At 50.2% G+C, this 14203-nt stretch overlaps 1 protein-coding gene across 2 annotated transcripts in view; it reads right to left on the minus strand.

The window, feature by feature from the left end:
- LOC133346052 (thrombospondin type-1 domain-containing protein 7A-like) overlaps positions 1 to 10961 on the minus strand; it is a 234534-nt gene extending 223573 nt beyond the window's left edge. For both annotated transcript variants that reach the window (XM_061557346.1, XM_061557347.1), the window contains exon 1: positions 10375 to 10961. The gene's annotated coding sequence lies outside the window, so the exon portion shown is untranslated. The remainder of the gene's footprint in view (positions 1 to 10374) is intronic.
- Between the last annotated feature and the right edge of the window lie 3242 nt (positions 10962 to 14203).

The raw sequence follows: 14203 nt of genomic DNA on the forward strand, positions 1-14203 counted from the left end.
TGTGTAATTATCCGGAAATATGTTAATTTATGTAATTACGCACATTTTAATTATGCCAATTCGAGAGGTAATCGTATTAATTATGCGAGTGGGTGTAATTATGATAATGCAAGTCGTTATGATAACCAGACCCCGCCTCGGTGATGAGGGTGGGTTATCGATCGGAATAAGGCAATTAATCGTATGCAGTTATGCAGGTGTGGTGTAAGTATGCAAGATTAACTTAGATTAACTCGGCATCGTTGTCTAGGTTCGTCTCATTCTCGCTTTAACATTCCCAGAGTGTGTATTCGTGGTTATATTTTAGGTCCCCGGTTCACCCCGTTATCGCTTTAACATTTACTGAGTATGTGTTAGTGTGTTTATTAAGGTCACCAAGTTCAAATCTCAACGCAGAAGCAGATCTTATGCATAGATTTCAGGAAAGAATCACACAACCACTTCTGTATTGATCAATTTATTACTAATTCAACCTTAACTATGATATAATATGCGAACTCTCAATCCCGGAACGTCAACACGGCATCAATACAGTATCATCAACGATTGTCTGATTTCACTTTGACAACTGCACATGGATCCCTCATAACGCGATGGTTGTTAGTGAGAGAGAGAGTCGTTAAAACACGCAAATACTATGCTAAGAAAACCTTAATGTTAATGAATGATTATACTCAATATTGTTCATAACGCGATGGTTGTTAGTGAGAGAGAGAGTCGTTGAAATATGCAAATACTATGCTAAGAAAACCTTAACGCTAATGAATGATTATACTCAATATTGTTCACGCAGTACCACACTCCTTATTGACCATACGCAACCCTTATCACGTTGTTAACACCTTGGGTCACGGGACAGTTGAATATTCTGTAGAGGATGCGAGTACGTGCGGCGATTATGACTGAAAGATACTTGAAAGATTATACGGCGATAAAAACACAATCAAAAACAGTTATTATTCTTAAAGGCACCAATCTCAACAGATACCTCGGCAGGTTATCTGACAACAGAACGGCTCGGAGTAAGGGCCTGCGACGGTGCTCCTTTTCCGAAGCTCGTTATCTTATACCAAGTTTACTAATTGGGGACCAGATCACCTGATAAGGATCCGGTGGGCCACCACTCCCCACGTGAGCGTGGCTCGGCGGAAGGAGGTGCCAAGAATCAGTTCGTATTGATGGATCTGTTGGGAATTTATGCGATTAAGAGTACAGCCCACTAAATATTAAAGATAAAAATTAAGAATACTCTTATAAACGACGGAGGGCCATCACTCGGTCTCGTTGTGATGCTTTCCAGCCACGGATGGCTTATGGGTTCGAGTGTTTTTGAGTGGTAAGAGTTGTCTTGAATAGTCAGTGTTCGGAGTCGATTCTTTAGGTCAAACAGACGCCTGGTGGTCGTGTGGTGAGGGGGCGGTGCGCGTCATACGTATCAGTCGATCCCCTGTCACCGTGGCGAACTGGTTCGGATGGCTGTTGATACGCTGTCGCAGTTCGGAACCCGGTCGGTAGGTGGCGCCCACAACTCGCTCGTAGCGTGCAGCTCTGGGTTGTCGCCGAACCGCGATGCTCACCACTCCGGTGGCAGCAGAGACCCCCGATTCGGCAGAGGTTGACGAGCTGAAGATGAGTCGAGCCGACCCGCTGGTCGCAGCTCGCTCCTGAGTCGACCCTCCCGGTCGAGCTCCTCCTGGGTCGACCCGCTGGTCGCCCTCGCTCCTGAGTCAACCCGCTGGTCGCACTCCTGAGTCGACCCTCTGGTCGCACTCCTGAGTCGACCCTCTGGTCGCACTCGTTCCTGAGCCAACCCACTGGTCGCACTGGCTCCCAATGCTCAGGATCCGTTCCTTTATGCCGAACAATCCCCCTGGATCCCGCCCACAAGGCGGGGCTTCTTCCGATTTTTGCTGTGTCAGGATCTGTCCGTAGGCAGGTGTGTCCATGTGTCTGTCCGTACGTCCGTGTGTCCTTGTGTGCATCACTGACGGTATTTTCCGTTGTCACACTCCCTCCATAAACCCACGAGCAAACAATCAGATGTTACAAATTGCCTCGAGGTCGTCTCTCTGTCTGGGTGCAATATTATCTCTTGTCTGGCCTTCTTCATGAACCCAAAACACAGACGTTACAAATGTCTCATAGGCGTCTTTGTTCGCACCACCTGGAGGGAGGGGCAACGCTCTCTCCGACCCGGCGCACAAAGAAATGGTTAAAAGTTTTAAGTTAACATTTGTCCCTTACTATTTCACAGTTATGATTCTGTATGTAACCTAAGGTCTGTCGTTTCCCATCGTGGTGCTTGACTCAAGTGGAGGTGTTTCCCCGAGCTTATACACACTCCTATCCCGCGCTGCGGTGATACAAAGACGGCCGGGATCTCCCTTTCTCTCCGACCCTGGGTTTAACATCGTTTTTTTTTTATTATGTATTATATTCGACCTGGTGGTGATTCATCCCGTTATCCTGGCTTTTCATAAGTTTTACTTTAGTTTACGGTGAGTAGCGTTAACATTGATGTTATGTAGATATTATGTATTGTGATGTCTTTAACTTAACTTGTTTGTCAGAGCTTTACTGACACGAAGTTGCATTTCATAGCCCCGCAGTCTTTGCCCCACCCTATCTCTGCTCGCCGTTGTTGTTGCCGTCCAGCTGAGCCGTTAACTCAAGGCCTCATTAATTTCCGTCCCTCCTGAGGTGAGGGCGGTTGAGCCTTGGAGTCAGTTCTGGTTTTTGTCTGCCGCCGTGCTCTTAATTTCCTTCCCTCTTCAACCTTATATATGATATATTCGCTCCTGTCTGGGTGCGATTCAATTTTGACTTAGGAAGGTTCTGATTGTCATATGCTTCGGGTCGAGTTGCATAGAAAGTATTAAAGTATGGAAATAACATTTCATTTGGCTTAATGATGGTGATGGTTCAGTAGGCGTAACTTGTGGCCTGGTTTAATTGGAGTGGGTGTGAATATCAATAACTTTAGCCTACCCTGTTGTTAAATTCCGACTTTAACGTTACTTTAATAGCAATACAGAATAATTGAGCTTTTTGTCTTAACTAGGCGAATGCGAACTTCTGGTGACCCCCGCAGGCTTGTTATTCAGCTGGGTCTTGCCCGCCTTGAGAGATATACAACACTCTTTTAAATCAGCTCCCTGTGGCCCTCCAACCTTCTGCTCTGGGAATGTTATTCTTAATTTCAGGTCCAAGGCCTTTTTGGGTTTATCTTTGTCCCCTCAGCTGCAGGAGAACAAGGCGTGCTTCTACCTCCCTTTCTGTGTGCACGTGTTCTAATTAGCTCGGAATCCCTAACACACAATCAGTGATGATTCCTGGCTTTCTGTGGTTATGACTTAGACAAAGGCGCCTCTGCTTCCTTTCACTGCCTTTGCCTTGAAGCAAGGTTGCAATTCTGTCATCCTAGCCCTCCTCTCGTTCATTACTTAACAACACCTGGTGTTTTGCAGTTTGGTGCGCTTTGGTGTGTTTCACTCATTAAAAAAACAAGTAAAAAGATAATATATAAAAATCATCAAATATTATTAATCTCAATTATGGAAGAAGGGTTAGGATACAACACCACTGACAAAGAAATGATCAGTCTATAAGTTTAATGGTAGGTTTATTTGAACAGTGAGAGACAGAATAACAACAACAAAATCCAGAAAAACGCATGTCAAAAATGTTATAAATTGATTTACATTTTAATGAGGGAAATAAGTATTTGACCCCGTCTGCAAAACATGACTTAGTACTTGGTGGCAAAACTCTTGTTGGCAATCACAGAGGTCAGACGTTTCTTGTAGTTGGCCACCAGGTATGCACACATCTCAGGAGGGATTTTGTCCCACTCCTCTTTGCAGATCTTCTCCAAGTCATTAAGGTTTCGAGGCTGACGTGTGGCAACTCGAACCTTCAGCTCCCTCCACATATTTTCTATGGGATTAAGGTCTGGAGACTGACTAGGCCACTCCAGGACCTTAATGTGCTTCTTCTTGAGCCGCTCCTTTGTTGCCTTGGCCGTGTGTTTTGGGTCATTGTCATGCTGGAATACCCATCCACGACCCATTTTCAATGCTCTGGCTGAGGGAAGGAGGTTCTCACCCAAGATTTGACGGTACATGGCCCCGTCCATCGTCCCTTTGATGCGGTGAAGTTGTCCTGTCCCCTTAGCAGAAAAACACCCCCAAAGCATAGTGTTTCCACCTCCATGTTTGACGGTGGGGATGGTGTTCTTGGGGCCATAGGCAGCATTCCTCCTCCTCCAAACACGGCGAGTTGAGTTGATGCCAAAAAGCTCCATTTTGGTCTCATCTGACCACAACACTGTCACTCAGTTGTCCTCTGAATCATTCAGATGTTCATTGGCAAACTTCAGACGGGCATGTATATGTGCTTTCTTGAGCAGGGGGACCTTGCAGGCGCTGCAGGATTTCAGTCCTTCACGGCGTAGTGTGTTACCAACTGTTTTCTTGGCGACTATGGTCCCAGCTGCCTTGAGATCATTGACAAGATCCTCCCGTGTAGTTCTGGGCTGATTCCTCACCGTTCTCATGATCATTACAACTCCACGAGGTGAGATCTTGCATGGAGCCCCAGGCCGAGGGAGATTGACAATTATTTTGTGTTTCTTCCATTTGCGAATAATCGCACCAACTGTTGTCACCTTCTCACCAAGCTGCTTGGCGATGGTCTTGTAGCCCATTCCAGCCTTGTGTAGGTCTACAATCGTGTCCCTGACATCCTTGAAGAGCTCTTTGGTCATGGCCATGGTGGAGAGTTTGGAATCTGATTGATTGATTGCTTCTGTGAACAGGTGTCTTTTATACAGGTAACAAGCTGAGAGCACTCCCTTTAAGAGTGTGCTCCTAATCTCAGCTCGTTACCTGTATAAAAGGCACCTGGGAGCCAGAAATCTTTCTGATTGAGAGGGGGTCAAATACGTATTTCCCTCATTAAAATGCAAATCAATTTATAAAATTTTTGACATGCGTTATTCTGGATTTTGTTATTGTTGTTATTCTGTCTCTCACTGGTCAAATTAACCTACCATTAAAATTAAGGACTGGTAATTTCTTTGTCAGTGGGCAAACGTACAAAATCAGCAGGGGATCAAATACTTTTTTCCCTCACTGTAGTTTAGTTTTATTTTAAGTGATCTGTTAACCTTCCCTATACTTTGCACTGCTGTCGTGTTTTTGTATTGTTTGTCGTTGTAACGTTCTGACCTGACCCTACTGGACATTTGTGAAGAAAACAAAATCTTTATAGCTCATCGGATTCCTCCACTCTAAATCAAAATTCTGCTGCTGAGAGTTAACTCGGTCACAACAATTAAGTGTCAAAAATATTCCACGCAAAAAAGTGGGGGTGTTTTCTGTTGTTGTCATCGTTGACTTGTGAGTGGATGAAGATCGCGAATGCGTGACGAGGATGACAACCTCCAAACAAACACCACAGCGTCACCCGGACTTTGTTTCAGCTGCCGAAGCCCCATTGAGCAAAGCAAAACAACCTTTTACGAAAACCACCACGGCGCAAGACCGTCGGCAGTGGCGGCTGTCACAGGAAATTGCGGGAGGGAATGTGCAAACTGTTAAGAACAAAACAAAAAACAATATAATTTACAAGACTATAACGAGACGAAATTAACGATACTCAATTAAGGAGCAGGTTAGGATAATACGGCAACGTTATTCGACACTGCAGAGCACCAAAGTAGACCAAAGATCACGATCATTGGTTGTGTGTGTATATAGCAGCAGACCAAGCTTTCCCACCTGATGACGGACCCTTGTGTTGCGCCAGAAACGCCGTGATTTATTTGATTTTATACCTACGTGACTTTACCGAAAGAACCAAAGAGGATGTGTGTATATACACAATATAATGTCTGAGCTCACCGATAAACCGACCTGATGACACTGTGGAGGTAGAGATTGCGAGACGAACATTCTACGAAGACGACGACGACCACGAGCGTGACGGAAACAACCAATCCTGACTGAACCAACACTGGCGCGGAGGGCGCGCACAAGAGCAATGCCTCTCGACCGCGGTGACAAGGGACGTCGCGCGCACGCTGCCCGCAGCACCCAAACCTCCAGCAAGTTCCACACATCACAACACCCCACTCACCGCGTCCCTTTCTTCAATCGTCTACACCCCATTCAAGCCAATCCTCACTCATTAAGAACCAGTGGTTCGTAACCTTTACTGCAGCCTTGCAGCCCGTCGGTTCACAATCGTTGTTTTTTGTTGTTGTTAGCATATATAATGTTAATACACACATCAGTTTGATGAAATAAAGTAGTTGTATTTACGTGCCCGTGTTTAATTTGTCTTTCGATTATTTACCGTCTAAAAAAACAATCTGGACATGCCTCGCACCTCCAGAAAGGTAATCTCGCACACCCAGGGGTTGCGTGCACCCCAGGCTAAGAAGAACCACTGCTCAAGACCCACCAGCGAGAACGACTTTCGAGTTCACTTCATTTCTGTACCTGATCATAAGACGCTCGGGGAAAATAAGCCGCAAACCAAAAAGGCGTCATCGGCGTCAATAAATGTATACAAATATGGTCAGACACATAGCGAACCTCTGCTTTATACCCAGTGGGAAAAGTGCGGCTCATTCCGGAGAATACGTTAACGGTGATAACGCACAGCTATCCGTCAATAAACTTCTGGATGAAGTCTTCGCCGCGCCGTGCTGGTCGTGGGGGTGTATGTGTATATACTTTACCACGCTGTTTACTGCGTGCTGGTGGAAAAAAGGAAAACGAGGCCATCGAGACCGGTTCAGACATCACTTCGCCGCAGAATCCACTGCCGCCAACCGTGGCCGATAGTCGAATCGTTGCAGCGCGCTCACCACGACGGCGACCGCTCCACCGCTTGACTAATTAACACCCAGCTGCAATGGCAAATTAAGTCGTTCCACGCTGCACACGCCACACGATTGCCGAACGCGGCCCACGTGCTACAATTCAAATCAACGGATCGTGCGCGTGCGCGCGCGTGCGTTCCGCGTGACGGATGGAGCGCGGGTGCTGATTCAATTTAAATACGAGCGCTTTGCATCGCGTGCCGTGTGCTGATCGACCGGAGGGCGCGTGCGGCGTTATGAACGCTTTACTCGTCATTGAGGCGCGCAAATTGGTCGACTCGGGAGACGCGCCGTGGTGGTGGGTCGCGACGGATGTGGAAACTCTGACCCACACGGAGATTAAGTGGCGCATCCCTCAGGATTATGCGATGCACCCCGAACCTGTGCATCGCCGTCAAAACAGTTATACAACTCTTGTCACACAAAAACACACGCCGGTCTGATTGCCAGAGGCGCGCCCCCCCCCCTCCCAACTTGTATTTTAATGCGCAGTGATTTGGCGCGAGAGGAGGGCCGTCTTATTACACGAGAGGATTTGCGCGAATGACGCTCGTCTCTATCAACAATCAAAGTTTCCAACGTCGCGGCAAGCAATTTGGTCGTGACAGAGCGACCGTGTTCCTCTCTGCAACCGCGCGCGTCTCGTGGATGCGGGCACACAATGAGACCCGGAGGTCATCGAACTCCTCCGCCCTTCGGGCCTCCCGCCACGAGCCGCAGACCAGACAGAGTGTTCGGGATATCCTCAAATGGCACGCGAATGAGACGGCACGTGCAGTGGTTGATGGCTGCATGGTAGGTCGAAACCACTTGGACCACCGTGGACTTTGAACACTGCTGACGGTCAGGGATTCATTTCAGCCGGGTTCGATGCGGTTCAGTGATACGGAAGAAATATGCATTGCCCGGCACACCACATCCATAATATTTCTCACTCCGGGTGGGCCTCATAGTCACGTGCCTCCGACAATCCACCAGCGACCTGACAACTATTCATGAAATAAATTAATCCTTGCGGTCACAGATTGAAACAATCGCTGTTTTTGTATCGCTGTTTTACTCGAAAATGGCTCCGAATTTAAACTTTAAGCGCATTTCGTGTCCCCAGCTCTTCTGTGCTTTTCCGAGAATTCCTAACGGCACTAAATATTACATTCGCCGGTGCGCGCGTCTCTGCGGGGTTCCCGTAATATATACAGCGCGTGAAGTTGATGTCATTTCGAGAGTGCACAGATGCTGCACGGGTCGTTTCGCGAAATGTACCGCGTGGGGGTCGATGGTCCTTCTCTTAAGGTATACGGTGACGCATCATTCCACACACCTCGCGAGACGGCCTGATGTAATCAACAACGCGCACTTGCGTCTGTGTCTATGCCAGTGGTGCTTCTTCTTCTTCTTCTTGACCCGGGGTGCACGCACCGCCACCTGGGGGTGCGAGATGCCCTTTCTGGGGGTGCACGACAATCCGGATTTTTTTTTTTTAGAAGGTAAATCATCGAAAACACAAACTAAGCACGGGCACGTAAGTACAACTACTTTGTTTCATCAAACCCTCTGTGTGTATTTATTCACATCGCTACATTTTTTTTTACGAGTGAGAACCAAAGGGGTGCAAGGCTGCGGTAAAGGTTACGAACCACTGGTCTATGCGAATGCATAGAGTGCACGTTGTTGGCGCGCTGCTCTACGAATCTAGCAACCCGGTATTCGATTCCCGCTCACGGCCAACACCGGTGACGATTATCTGAACCGGTCCTGGGCATCCCCTAGGTCGACTCAGCCTCAAATGAGTATCTGGTGTGATGTATGAGCATCGCCACTAGGGAGACAAAGACGGCCTGGCGTGGTGTTGACCACCCACCCCCTCGTGTGCCTTCACAGGTGCTCGCTAACAGCACTTGCCCCAACGATCTGTGAAGGCTATACGGGGGATCTTTGTGTGTGCTGGTGAATGCGCCTAGTGCACGAGCGTGTATGTAACTGCACACTCGTGCACCTGTGTGCCGATGAATGCGCTAGTGCGCGCGTGTGCATTTGAGTGCACGTGCGTGTGTGTGTGAATGCACACGCGAGCACGTGCACGCGCGCGCGTGAATGCGCACGTGATTGTTGGTGTTCGCCGTGGGCGCTTTGCACGTGCGCGTCGCTTTCACGCCGTTTGCGGTTCAAGATCGCGCGCTCTCCCGTCGCCACCAATTACGGGAATCGTGCCCAGTGAGCGATGCGAAAGCACGAGGCGGCCATGGCAATGACTCGTGGCTCTCAGTGCAAGCACGACACTACACCACCACCACCACGTGGAGCTCACCGCTGCCGTCTGTCACGGCGGTAACACCACTAGCACCCCTCCCGTGGGTCATCGATGCCCCAAATAAAATCACTGCGGAACAGCAGCCTTGTCATAAGAGCAGGCGACTGCATACATACATAACAAAGATCCCCCGTATAGCCTTGACACACTGTTGGGGCAAGTGTTGTTAGCGAGTATCTATTAGGCCGGAACGGTACACGAGGAGGTGGGTAGCCAGCAACCACGCCCGACTGTTTACACATCGCACCAGGTACTCATTTGAGGCTGAGTCGACCTAGGAGAGGCCAAGGAAGGATTCAGATAATCGTCACTGGTATTGGCCGTGAGTGGCAATCGAACTCGAGTCGCCAGGTTCGTAGCGCAGTGCGCTAACCGCTACGCTACCGCTCCCCATACACACACACGTGCATGCGCATCATACTCCAACTCTCTCAACCACCCGGGCAGTGCCCCCCCCCCCCCCCCCCCCCGTTTCCTTGCCATCACCCAACTCACCCAGCACAGACTCCTCGATAACGAGGGATTGCAGTGGCCCCTTCAGGACCGTAAATGTACCCAGACGCGCCTTTATCCATCATGTGGCGAACAGCGGGTCAAACGATTGGCAATTTCCCGCTTTATACACACGCGGCTTTATCACTCCGTAAATCGCGGAGACGGGGCGCGGGCGTTTTGCATCAGTGCCGCGGTGCGACTGTGGCGAACGCAATAACCGAGTTAGCGGCGCACGTGTTCGACTGCGACCGTAAACACGCGCGAGGCACGCGCGGGCCCACGTCCAGCAAAATAAATCTAAACAGCCAATAATGTGACCGCAGCAGCAAGCAGCAGCAGCAAGCAGCAGCAGCAGCGCTATAACACACGACGATATAGCGTGAGTAGATCATCCGGCGAGGCGCTTGGGCTATCGGCCGAAAACTCCACTCGAAATAAAAATCCATCTTCCACTTATTTCGCTGTTATCACGCGCGGGCCAAAGCAACAACTACTGCGCGTCAATAGCGATGATGATGATGATTATTTGTAACCAATAAAAAGCTTCATTCACATCAATAAATATAGGGAGAGTCCCGCTGCCGATAAAAGACAACTGGCAAAGCTGCGTCGCTGCCGCGGGCGCGTTAACTAATAGCCTGCCGATGTGCAAGGCATTCAAGCAAAATAAGGAACTTACCGGCTTCCCTGCTCAGCGCACACGACCGCTGGCGCGTCTCCTTCACTCGACCCGCGGGGATGTCCCTGCTGGCGGACGGATGAGTGCTTGACTGGCTGACGGGCTCGCTCACTGACCCGCGGGACGGATCATGTCTGGCCGGTTGACTGTCTGGCCGGTTGACTGTCTGGCCGGTTGACTGTCTGACTGGCTGGTTACGTGGTTGCTTGACTATCTGCTTGGTTGACTGCCTAACCGGTTGACTGCCTAACTCACTGGACTGTTTGACTCGCTGGCTGGATCGCTCGCTGGCTCGCTGGCTGGCTTGATGACTGTCTGGCTGACTGTGTGGCTGGTTGACGGGCTGGCTAGCTGACTGGCTGCCTGTCCGGATTGATGACCGTCTGACCGGTTGACTGGCTGGCTCGCTGGCTGCCGGCCCGGACTGACGACTATCTTGATTGGATGGGATGTGCGGGAGGGTGAATGGAAGAAGCGTGCGCGCCGTGCCGCTGCGCGCCGCTCGCTCTCGCTGCGCCGCTGTTCGCTCGCGTTTTGCCTTCGGCTTGCGGCACGAGAAGGGACGGCGTGAAGAGAGCCGCTGCCACCACGAGCTCTCCCAAACCCCACCCACTCACCCACAGATGATCGGCTCCCTCGCGGGGGGGTTTTTGTTGTTGTTGCCGACGGAGGGGGGTGGTTGGGGGGGGGGGGCTGGGATTGGGGGTTCGGTCGCGAGTTCTGTCCACACGAGCCGATCTCCCCTTCAAGTCTTTGTCTCACTCAAAGGCTCAGCTGCGACTCCACGCAGCAGTCTTGCCGGGTCACCGTGCTCTCGAGTTCGCGCTGGACGGCTCGAGTGCATCTCACTCACACGCAGGCACATGCGCGCACAGACATGCACACACATCGCCCCCCGCTGTAGTAGTGTTGGGGCAGCAGACGCTGTGAGTGAGCGCTGATTGAGGCTGGCTCGCTGTGAGGCCGGGTCGCACCCGGCATGCGGTGGTTGCCGACTGAATTATGCCGGAACAGCATGACGATGAAGTTCACACACCGTAGCCGGTCGTAATTTAAGGCTGTGACAACCTAGCGGAGGCGATGGGGAAGCTAGGTGGAGATTCAGATTGCCACCCCCGTGTCGTGCATGCGCCGACATCGTGGTTGCAGCGCGCGAACTGCTTCCGACTGCCGTTGTTCCGCCGTCACTTCACGAAGCACACGAGCGCGCACACCCACGCGTGCGCACACTTACACTCTCAGCCCCAAAAATAGGTGCTAGGTGCTGTTATTGACCAAGGGCTGATGGTGGTGAAACGCCCCTGTTGCGTCAGAAGAAATCCATCCCCATCCAACTGACCCAATCCGATGCTCAAAAAACACTCGACGCATTGGATGATGGAAACAACTGTCAATCATAAAACATCGATAAGTCTTTCCAGACACCAACGGTTTTACAGAGTGCTGTCCAACTCGTATCCACGATAACTCTCTGGCCTATGTGCTGTAAATAAGGGCCATTTCCCGAAACGTCGCCTCTTCTGTATTTGTTTCATGTTCAGGCTTGGCGTGTCTGCTTGATGTCGTGGCTGTGACGTGGGGCACCCATGGGATGCGAGAGTCAGGCAGTGATTAATTTTATCCTGACGTGCCGCTCGCTGCATCCGTTTATATCCTGAGTGTGTCTGTGATTTATTTACACCCTTCAACCCGGAGCTAATCTGCTATCACAATAAAGCGTTGTGTGATAAGAGTATCATTTTGGAGGCTCTAGGAGCCAAAGTGCCGCCTAAAATGATGAATGTGTTGCGTTATCCCATTGCTTAAAGTGATCGCATTGCTTCGCAGGCACGATTTAATGAAAACGTACAACTTAGTGCAGCTTCGGATAAGGTTACTGGAACGGCTTCTGCGGTTTAAACGTTCGCAAAGTACACGGCATCCAGAACGAGCAGGAGATAGTCTCGATCAGCTAAGAGCTGAGGCAGCACAAGTGAGATCCCGGGTTCGATCCGAGTTTCAGCCACCCATGATTACACCGGGTTCTCAATTATCGATTTGATTCTAGATTTGAAGCTTTCGTGACTGCAAGGATTCATATTCTTAGGTTTTGTCGGTAAAGTCACGTAGGTAAAAATTTTAAATAATAAAAGTAAAGTAAAATAAAAATCACGACGTTTCGGAGGCAACACAAGCTTCCGTCTTCAGGTGGAACCGTCACAGCCACGACAGCTGTATCAAGTAAGTGAGAGATTATAAGAGCTACCACTCCGTATATATAATGGTTGAAGAGGGGAAGGGCCAAGTACGGCATACTTTTTATTAATATGGTAAGGTGAGGCTGATTATGTTAACCCAATCACCAATGCCAAAAAAACGCATGTCATTTTCTCGTTTATTTGACGCATATTTACGTCTTAGATGACGAACATGCCTCGAGTTCAGGACGTGTGGCGAATTGCAGCGGCCCCTAGTGTGGATGACAGGCGACTTCCACGTGTTTCAGACGAAGTGCTACGGTCAGAACCGGCCCTAGACCTTTGGGGGCCCTAAGCCAAATTTGGTTGGAGGCCCCTTTGATGTATGATTTTTTTTCACCCACTCGCTAGCAGTGACTCTAGGGGGCCCTCTGCTGGCCACGGGGCCCTTTGCAATTGCAAGGGTCGCTTAGTGGCTGGGCCGGCTCTGGCTACGGTATCTCCTTCCGCGCCCGACCTTCTCGAACACGGGCGGAGTTTGATGCGCTGCTGCTGCTGGGCGAGAATTACAAAACGAGCACTTATTCTCGTGACACAATGCCGACAGGACAATTGGAATAAAATGTAAAGAAGAAAAAAACCGCACACAACTAAATCATTGAACACGACCACGTGTTTCATGGAGGCCCCGGCGTAGGCTGCGTCTGAATGCATCGCGCATCGCGCATGCGAGTCCTTGAAGTCGCCAATTAGGCTTGAGCCCCAGGTCGATGCTAACTTTTCAGTGTTGGAAATCCCAAAGATCGTTAACTCAGTCAAATGGGAATATTTGGGGTGGGGGGGGGGGCAGTCGGAGGAGCAGGGACGGCTGGCGAGGTCTGTAAGGCGGGCGGCTTGGAGTGTCGTTGTGACGAAGCCAGCCACACGAGTTCGATTCCCGCACACGGACAACACCAGTGGCGATTATCTGAACGGGTCCGGGACTTCGCCTAGGTCGGCTCAGCCTCAAATAAGCACCTGGTGCAATGTGTAAAAACATCGCCACTGATGGGACAAAGACGGCCGGGCGTGGTGTCGGCCACCCACCCCCCTCGTGTGCCGTGCCGGTCTTCATAGGTGTTCGTTCCTAGTGCTTGCCCCAACAGTCTGTCAATGCTATACGGGGGGGTCTTTGTTTGGGGGGGGGGGGCAGTCGCAGGAGCAAGGACAACTGGCTGGGTCTTTAATGCAGGCGGTCTACCATCGTCATGTTCGAGATGAAGGGGGCACTGAATCCCGCGATGTGGCAGTGAAAACACAGAGAGACGGACACCCCGCAAAAACACTTCCATTCTGATTATGGGACACACGTGTCAAGGCCGTTATGTTCACGGCTCAATATGTTTTACGTGATAAGGAGGGCATCAATATATAATGAAGAGACGGGGGGGTGGAGGTACGATATAAGTGTGGAGAGGGGGGGGGCGTCACCTGATTTATATGCGTGCCAGCCAGCGCGGTAATTACTCTTAGACTTCTGTGGTGCACAGAAATCAGAGAAGAAAACCCACCGGAGAAGCCGAGTTTAACTTTTTTTGTTTCTCTTTGCAAGGCTCATTAATAGTCAACGCGGGCAACGGCGTCTTTGCGAGAGCCGCTGTTGGACGTGCGCG

Source organism: Lethenteron reissneri, chromosome 23 (genome assembly GCF_015708825.2).
Source record: "Lethenteron reissneri isolate LAM-NWPU_2019-01 chromosome 23, ASM1570882v1, whole genome shotgun sequence".
In the NCBI taxonomy this organism is placed as follows: domain Eukaryota; kingdom Metazoa; phylum Chordata; class Hyperoartia; order Petromyzontiformes; family Petromyzontidae; genus Lethenteron; species Lethenteron reissneri.